Below are 9,324 nucleotides of genomic sequence, written 5' to 3'. Positions count from 1 at the left end.
AATCAGCAGCCAGTGCAGTCTTAGGTCCCTAAAAGCAAGTTCCTTGTTTGTCTTGCTCATGCCCAGCACACTGACATAATCGGCTTTGATGTTTACTAAGTATCAATCTGACTTCCATCAAAAGACAGAAACCACACATTGATTTAAACAAGGAAAGTTTAGGGCCTCCCAGGTGGCACAGCGGTTGAGCCCTGGGTTGCGAAACTGCCCACAGCCTCTGCAGTGCCGGTTCGATCCCCAGCCGCCAGGATGGGCGAGAGTCCCACATGGCGCGCAGACCTCTCCTGCTGCCCGCTGCTCCCCTCAGCAGTGTACTTCGGTCCTTCTGCCTGTTCTGTTCCCCGCTCTGGCTCTGGTGAATTCTCTCACCCTCCCGTGCTTCTGACTGTACCCAGTGCTTGTATAAATAAATAAATAAATAAATCTTTAAAAAAAAAAAAAAAAAACTATGTAGCCTTTAAAAAAAAAAAAAAAAAAGGGGGCCTCCCCAGTGGCGCAGCGGTTGAGCGCTGGGTTGCGAAGCTGCCCGCAGCCTCTGCAGTGCCAGTTCGATCCCCGGCTGCTCCCCGGCCACCAGAGGAGGGTCCCACATGGCGCGCAGACCTCTCCTGCCGCCCACTGCTCCCCTCAGCAGTGTACTTTGGCCCTTCTGCCTGCTCTGCTCCCCGCTTTGGCTCTGGTGAATTCTCTCACCTTCCTGTGCTTCTGACTGTACCCAGTGCTTGTATGTATAAATAAATAAATAAATCTTTAAAAAAAAAAAAAAAAAAAAAGAAAGTTTAAAGAATATCAAGCTAGGGCCTCCCTGGTGGCACAGCGGGTTAAGATGCAACCTATGAAGCTATCCACAGCCACTGCAGCATGAGCTCAATCCCCGGCCAGGGAGCTACCCACATGGTGCAGAAGACCTCTCCTGTCTCGCCTGCTGCTCCCTTCAGCAGTGTATTTCAGCCATATCTGCCTGTTCTGTTCCCCACTCTGTCTCTGGTGAATCCTCTCACCCCTCACATCTCTGGCCAAAAAAAAAGTAAAAAAGATGTAAGAACTGGAGCTGAGGGAGAGTATCTGAGGAAGGACAAACTTGGATGCTGAAGCTCAGCTCTACTAGAAGCACTTGCAGTTCATTGTCTAGGCGAGAAACATACAGGCTTGTGCTGACCAAAGTTGGTGTGAAGTCCCAGGCAAGCAAGGAACAACTTTCCAGTGAGCCATAGTTTTTTACCAAATAGGTAAGTGTTCGGAGGCAGTCAGATTTAGGGTTTGTGGAAAGCAATTACCTCGACTGGTTTGGGGGACAGTGAGTGGCTGAGGGAGCTTGCACTCTGGGTGCAGGGCTCAGTGGGGACAACTCCAGGTGTCCCCTCCACTACACTGTTGACCTATGGTGTAGCCCCTGGGACAATTAGAAGTCTCCTTAGGGGCTCCCTGTGGAATAGGGGTTAAGGATTCCTGCTATCACCCCTGTGGCCTGAGTTTGATCCCTGGACAGGGAGTTAACCCACATGGCTCAGCAGACTTTTCCTGTCTCATCCGCTGCTCCCCTCAGCAGTGTATTTCAGTAGATCCTCCTGTTCTGCTCCCTATTCTGTCTCTGGTGAACCCTCTCACACATACGCCACATACCCCGCACCTCTGGCCTACACCCCAGTTCTTGTATTCATAAGTAAATAAAAATAAATCATTAAAAAAAATTATTAAAGTCTTCTTACTCTTCCAGGAATATTTATTGAAAAATTTCATTTTGCTTAAGAGAGGTGATTTAAAGAATTATATCCATTACCACTGTGAAAAGTCAACATATGGGGAGACATTTTTAGAACAGAGTGGGCAGCCATTACTAACAGAGAAAGGGCCATACTTGTCTCCTCTAAATGGATCAAAAAGCAATTGTTTGGGGCCTCCCTGGTGGCCCAGGGGTTTAAGTTTCAACACTATCAAGCAATCGCCAGACACTATGGCATGAGTTCGATCCCCAGCCAGGGAGTTAACCCACATGGCACAGCAGACCTCTCCTGTTGTACCCACTGCTCCCCTCAACAGTGTATTTCAGTAAATCTGTAAAGATTTGTTTATTTATGCATACAAGAACTGGGGTGTAAGCCAGAGGTGCGGGGCATGAGAGGATTCACCAAAGACAGAATGGGGAGCAGAACAGGCAGATCTACAGAAATACACAGCTGAGGGGAGCAGCGGGCGAGATAGGAGAGGTCTGCTGCACCATGAGGGTGGCGCCCTGGATCGAACTCATGCTGCAGTGGCTGTGGATAGCTTCAGAGTACTGAGACTTAACCTCTTGCGCCACGAGGGAGGCCAAGCACCCAGACTTTTAAATGAAAATTACATATTGTATGTATTTTATATACATGAAAATACCACACACCCACACCAAGATTTGTAGAATAGTAAAGAGAAAAGGGAGTTTCTTGACATCAGTATGAAAGATTAGACAATTTGATGCTTAGGTAAGGAAAAGGTAGACCTTATCATAAATTAACAAACTCCAAAAAGGTTACTGGAAAGGTATATTATCTGATAACATAATGTGAAAAGGGTTCTGATAACATATATTAGAAAAGAAGCCAAATACACACAGAAAACAAAAAGAATTACACTGCTTAGAAGAATAAAGAAGAGTGTAATATTGGATATCTACAAAGCTATGTTTGTATAAGGAGTTAAACATTAAGCATCTTTTCTGCTAATTGAATTTTTATCTTAACATGTGGTTTACTTTTATTACAGAAAGGCTGATATCCTCCTTAGTAAGATAAGAACTGAGAGTTGGGCCTCCCCAGTGGCGCAGTGGTTGAGCTGGGTTGTGAGGCTGCCCGCAGCCTCTGCAGCATCAGTTTGATCCCCGGCTGCTGGGCAAGGGTCCCACATGGCGTGCAGACCTCTCCTGCCGCCCGCTGCTCCCCTCAGCAGTGTACTTCTTCAATCTGCCTGTTCTACTCCCCGCTCTGGCTCTGGTGAATTCTCTCACCCTCCCGTGCTTCTGGCTGTACCCAATGCTTGTATGCATAAATAAATCTTTAAAAAAAAAAAAAGAACTGAGAGTTGCCATTGGATTTATCAATATGGAATTCACAGGTGAGTTGACAGGAACAGTTTTGGTGGATAGCTGGAGATTTGTCATGGATTGAAGATAGAAAGGGAAGATATCAAACTATACTGAGAATGTACAGGGAGAAGGAATATTAAAAGAAAATAATAGAATTATAGAGTAATTGTTTTAAAGATTTATTTATGCATACAAGAGCTGGGGTACAGGCCAAAGAGGCAGAGGGTGAGAGGATTCACCAGAGACAGAGTGGGGAACAGAACAGGCAGATCAACTGAAATACACTGCTGAGGGGAGCAGCGGGTGAGACAGGAGAGGTCATGCCTCACCCTGGCTGGCCAGGGATCGAACTCATGCTGCAGAAGCTGCAGATTGCTTCGTAGTGCAGTGCTTACCCCCTTGCGCCACCAGGGAGGCCCTATAAAGTAATTTTTAAGAAATAATATAAATCAATACATCAGGAAGACCTAATGTCTAATCTTAGGTCAAAACTACTTAAGAATCATGAAGCAAACATGGACAAAACTAAAGAAAGAAGAAACAAATTAAAATAGAGTTTAACCACCACCTCTCAGAAATAGGGACAATCAAATATCCACAAGGAATACATCTGAACAACATTAGCAACCACCTTTACTTAAAATGCATTTTAGACACTTTCACCCAACAACCAAAGAACACATTATTTTCAAATGTATGTGGAATGTTCACCAAGAAGAACAATGTGCTGGATCATAAAACAAGTCATTAAATTCAAAACCGAGGTCTCCCTGGAGGCACAAGGGGTTAAGATGCAGCACTATGAAGCTATCCGTAGCCTCAGCAGCATGAGTTCCATCCCCAGTCAGGGAGATAACCCACATAACACAGCAGACCTCTCCTGTCTCACCCGCTGCTCCCCTCAGCAGTGTATTTCAGTCAGTCTGCCTGTTCTGCTCCCCACTCTGTCTCTGGTGAATCCTCTCACCTCCCCCCTTGCACCTCTGACCTGTACACCAGTTCTTGTATGCATACATAAATAAATCTTAAAAAAAAAATGAGGCAGAGAATTCACAATTGTATGTACGGTAAGTGTTAACTAGACTGATAGTAGTGATCACTTCGCAGTGAATCCAAATACCAAATCTATTTGTTGAACAAACTGAAACTACTAGATGTCTGTTATACCTCAATTTAAACAAATTTAAAGAGAACAAAGTCTATATTAAATGGCAAAAATTTAACATTTGTTCAAGGAGTGCATATTCTTCCTGCACATTTTAGCATATAATGTTTAGCTTTTCTTCCTGCATTCCCCCCCAGTCTTCCCGGTCATATATCAAAAGAGGATGTGACAGGGGCCTCCCCGGTGGTGCAGGTGGTTGAGCACAGTGCTGTGAAGTTGTCCACAGCTTCTGCAGCGTGGGTTCGATCCCTGGCCAACCAGGGAGATTCCCACATAGCAAGGTGGACCTCTCCTGTCTCACCCACTGCTCCCCTCAGCAGTGTATTTCAGCCAATCCGCCTGTTCTGTTCCCCGCTCTATCTCTCTGGTGAATCCTCTCAACCCCACGTCTCTGGCCTGTACCCCAGTTCTTGTATAAATAAATAAATCTTTTTTTAAAATAAAAATAAATAAAAAAGATAGATGAGAGAAAAATAAGATGAACGATAAACTTTCAGTTAAAATCTGATAATAACAGATCTCTTTTCTGCTGGTCCTCAGCCATTTGTACTCCCAGAATAATACCTGACCACACTGCCAAGATTGTTTGCAAGTTTCCTTCATTGCATGATTTAGAACCTCTGTACTTGAGTCACTTGTATAAATGAGTGTCATTTGTACGGCCTCAACATTTTTCCCCCCTCTTAGGGTTTCCAGTTGGTTGCCTTTAGGAGAATCCCCTCTCAACCCCAATTCATTAAGCATATTGGCACATCTAATTACCATTGTAGGTTGGTATGTTGAACTTTTTAATTTTGTTTATTTGTTTATTTTTTTAATTTATTTTTTTTAAGATTTATTTATTTATTTATACAAGCACTGGGTACAGTCAGAAGCGAGGGAGGGTGAGAGAATTCACCGAGCCAGAGTGGGGAGTAGAGCAGGCAGAAGGACCGAAGCACACTGCTGAGGGGAGCAGCGGAGGCAGGAAAGGTCTGCAGGCCATGTGGGACCCTCCTCTGGTGGCCGGGGAGCAGCCGGGGATCGAACCGGCACTGCAGAGGCTGCGGGCAGCTTCGCAACCCAGCGCTCAACCGCTGCGCCAGCAGGGAGGCCCATCTTGAACTTTTTAAAATTAATTTATTTAAGATTTATGCATACAAGAACTAGGGTGTAGACCCGAGATGCAGGAGGTGAGGGCATTCACCAGAGACAGAATGGGGAACAGAATAGGCAGATCTACTGAAATACACTGCTAAGGGGAGCAGCAGGCAAAACAGGAGAGGTCAGCTGCACCATATGTGGGTTAGCTTCCTGCCTGGGGATTGAACTCATGCTGTAGTTGCTGGTGATAGCGCTGAGCCTCTAACACCTGGGCCACTGCGGAGGTCCTATCTTGAACTATTTTAATTACAGAATATTCCTGAGCATCCTCCCTTTTCCTTGAGATTGTGATGAACAGGAACCTTCCCAAAAGTTCTAAAAGGGAGTCTGGTGAGGGCCTCCCCGGTGGCGCAGCGGTTGAGCGCTGGGTTGCGAAGCTGCCCGCGGCCTCTGCGGCGCCCGTTCGATCCCCGGCTGCTCCCCGGCCACCAGCGGAGGATCCCACATGGCGTGCAGACCTCCCCTGCCGCCCGCTGCTCCCCTCAGCAGTGTACTTCAGTCCTTCTGCCTGCTCTGCTCCCCACTCTGGCTCTGGTGAATTCTCTCACCCTCCCGCGCTTCTGACTGTAGCCAGTGCATGTATAAACAAAACAAACAAATAAAATAAATAAATAAAACATGCCTCTATTAAAACAAAAAAATTTAAAAAAAAAAAAAAAAAAGGGAGTCTGGTGAGTCCAAAGCAGCATTGGGCCACTGGGGGGAGGTGTGACCCAAGTGAACTTTATGTTGGCTTCTGTAGTTTTGCCCAAAAGTGTGTGTGTGTGTGTGTGTGTGTGTGTGTGTGTGTGTGAGTAGGGGGAAGGGGACGTGTTCCTGGTGGCTCAAGGGATTAAGAAGGGGTTAAGTCTCAGCAAAGCACTATGAAGCTATGGGCAGCCACTGCAGCATGAGTTCAATCCCCAGCCAGGGAGATAACCCACATGGTGCAGCAGACCTCTACTATCTAGCCCGCTACTACCCTCAGCAGCGAATTTCAGTGCATCTGCCTGTTCTGCTCCCCACTTTGTCTCTTGTGAATCCTCTCACCCTCCCACACCTCTGGCCTGTACCCCAGTTCTTGTATGCATAAATAAATAAATCTTTCATAAAATAAATAAATAAATGAATAAATAAATCTTTTGTAAAAAAAAAATTCTAGTAATAAAAAGAAAATTTTTTCATGATTTTACTTTCTAGAGCTAAACACTGCTTTTGGTTTATATATATTTTTTTCACATTTTTGTGAAAATCAGCTGATCTTATAAAATAAGTTGCCTTTTTTTCTTTCTGTGAAACAGCAGCGGCAGCTCTCCTGCCTACCTTTGAACATGCAGGTGCCTGTCTTTTTCTCCTTTTCCTAATAAACCTGCTCTTTTAAAGTGTGAAAAAAAATTTGCCATTTTACCTTAAGAATAGATTTTTCCCCATACATCTATATCTGCCTCATTTTTATGCTGTGTAAATATTCCAACATGTGGAAATAACAGGACATATTTAATGAAAGTCCAACTGATGGACATTTAGACTGAAAGAAATTTGTTTTTGAGCAATGACTTATAGTGAGTATCTTTATATGGTTGTGTATAAGTCTGAGTATAAATTCCTAGGCATGGACCAAAAAATATATACATTTTACATTTCATGAACATAACTGACATTTGTTGCATATATTCTATAAGCTAGAAAAAACTTATTCAAAGATTAGTAAATCCTCACAGAAGCCTTTTGAAATAATCTCAAACATTACATACAAGGAAATTGAGGCCCAAAAGGTTGTAAAGTAAAACTTGTGCCCAAGGTCATAAATGGTGGAGCTGGGATTTTAACTTGGGTATGTTCTAACTGCAGAAAAACCTGGACTTGACCCTTTTACGATTTTATTTCAGAAGGCCATACCCAGTTAGTCTCCCTTTAGAACTTTGAGGGTGCCCATTTATCCACAACTTCAGTCCTATATATTTCCCAGAATTGGCATTTTACTTTATTGCCTGAGAATGTCCACTTTGACTATGGAGACCAAAGGAAGTTTATATAACAAGTAAGAAGCATTAAGTTAACTCTAGATAAGTTAGTAACTAGTAAGACTGGATTTGACTAAGCAGAGCACGTGTGTACACAGCATAGAAACACATGGAGGAGCTAGAGGGCTTAAAACTCTTATTTGGTCTAACATTAAATAGCCTTACTGCCACCCCACATAAATTCTACCAGGTGGTAAAAGTCAATTCCATAGCTGCTCTCAAGCTGAAGAGGGCTACTTCTGTGGCCAGTGCATCCTTTGGTGTCTCACAGAGCAATCTGGGCCATGCGGTCCAGCCACATTCCTTTTGCAGGATGCAGGCCCTCGCTCATGCAGGCCTTCTCCGCCTCAGCCCCTACCTAGTCTTGTAACCACTCTCTCTAGGCCTCTTGCATCTAAGTGCGTTAGGCGCGACAGCCTGGTTCTCCAGGCCTCCTAGCATCTGACTGACCCGTGTGGACTTTTGTTGGCTGGCCTACTTGCTAGTCTATTTGGAGGTAGTGACCACTGCAGGAGGCTCTTCAGTTTCGGAATCCTCAAGGGCAAGTTTCCAGGACCCCAGGTGGCACCAACCGCCCGGGAACCGCGACCAGCCATTTCTTCTTTTCCACCAGGTTTCACTTCAACCTCACCCTGAGGAACCTATTCAAATGCCCACATTTTGATATCCTTACACGAGCTAACTTCCTGCGCCAGAAGCCTTTGTCTACCCTAATTGGTTTCTTTATTTAACAAATATCCTTTATCTCCCGCCAGAGGCAAAACTCTCGAGGCCCCAGGAGGCAAGCAGTATTTACCGCTGGCCCTTCCCCCCCTTCCTGCATGTCTGGCAGGAGTCGGTCTCCACCTTTGGGGTCGCGGTCAAAGGTTGTTTTTTCCCTGCAGACAACAAGTTTTCTGAATAGGATGACTCAGAGCAGAATTAAACTTGTCTTTTGCCCTGAGCATTGGGTGCTTGAAATTCAGTCAGACCCATACTCATCCCACTCTTGACTGCCTGGAAACTCAATACAGGGTGCAGTTTTCCTCCCGGTACAAACTGAAACGGAAATGCAAGAGGAAGACTAAAATCAAGTGAATTTTAAAAGCTAAAATATAACAAACTAAAATGACACTATAAGTAACAAACCCCTTCTCCTTTGGTAAGGAGAACGGAAAGTTAAGGTTTTTGAAAGGATATGAAAAGATGGAGTTTGGCTGGTTAATAATTTACCTTTTACCTTATTTCCAGCTATCACGATACTAATTTATATGCTTGGTGACTAGTGACCCTCCCCCCAAAAAAAGGTGGGGGGGGTAAGCGAAAAGGTTTTAAATTGAATTTTAATTTCTAATTCTTTTCGGCAGCGTTTACAAGTTATGGTGGCTTGGTGAAGTTGCTCCACCATTTCAAACTTTATTCTGTGATATTTTAGCCCTTTTGGTATAACTACGTATACATACAGACTACATGCGGTAAAACAGTCATTGTGGCCTGTACTTTCAATAAATCAGCACAAAAGGGTAGCCAATCCCAACAGTGTGCAATTCCAAGTCAATTTTGTTTATATTCTTACGCAGAAAAACAAATTGCAGAACAAAATGCATGATGTAATCCCTTATCGGACAGAAAATGTGTTACAATTTGTGTCCCGTGTGATTAAGGAAATGTCTAGAACCCAAATTAAGTGATGCTGAGGAAGCGAACTTCACACAATGATCTTGTTTTAATATTTTCATGTATAGCTTTAAGGGAATAACAAAGTCATATTAGGTGTTAGACTGAATCAAAAAGCTTTATTTTTCCCTTGTTCGAATACCTGAATTCCACTCTATTCTTCATATCCTTGTTTTGATAGAGAATATTTGACAAAGATTTAAATAAAATAAGGAATCAGTTTTTTAATTTATCGGTTAAAACTTCCACAGATGTATCCAAATTCTGACTTACAGAAAACTTGAAAATATGCCAAG

The sequence above is a fragment of the Talpa occidentalis genome, unplaced genomic scaffold (genome assembly GCF_014898055.3).
Source record: "Talpa occidentalis isolate TD23 unplaced genomic scaffold, MPIMG_talOcc4v2.1 talOcc4.16, whole genome shotgun sequence".
Lineage (NCBI taxonomy): Eukaryota > Metazoa > Chordata > Mammalia > Eulipotyphla > Talpidae > Talpa > Talpa occidentalis.
This window is presented reverse-complemented; position numbering follows the sequence as displayed.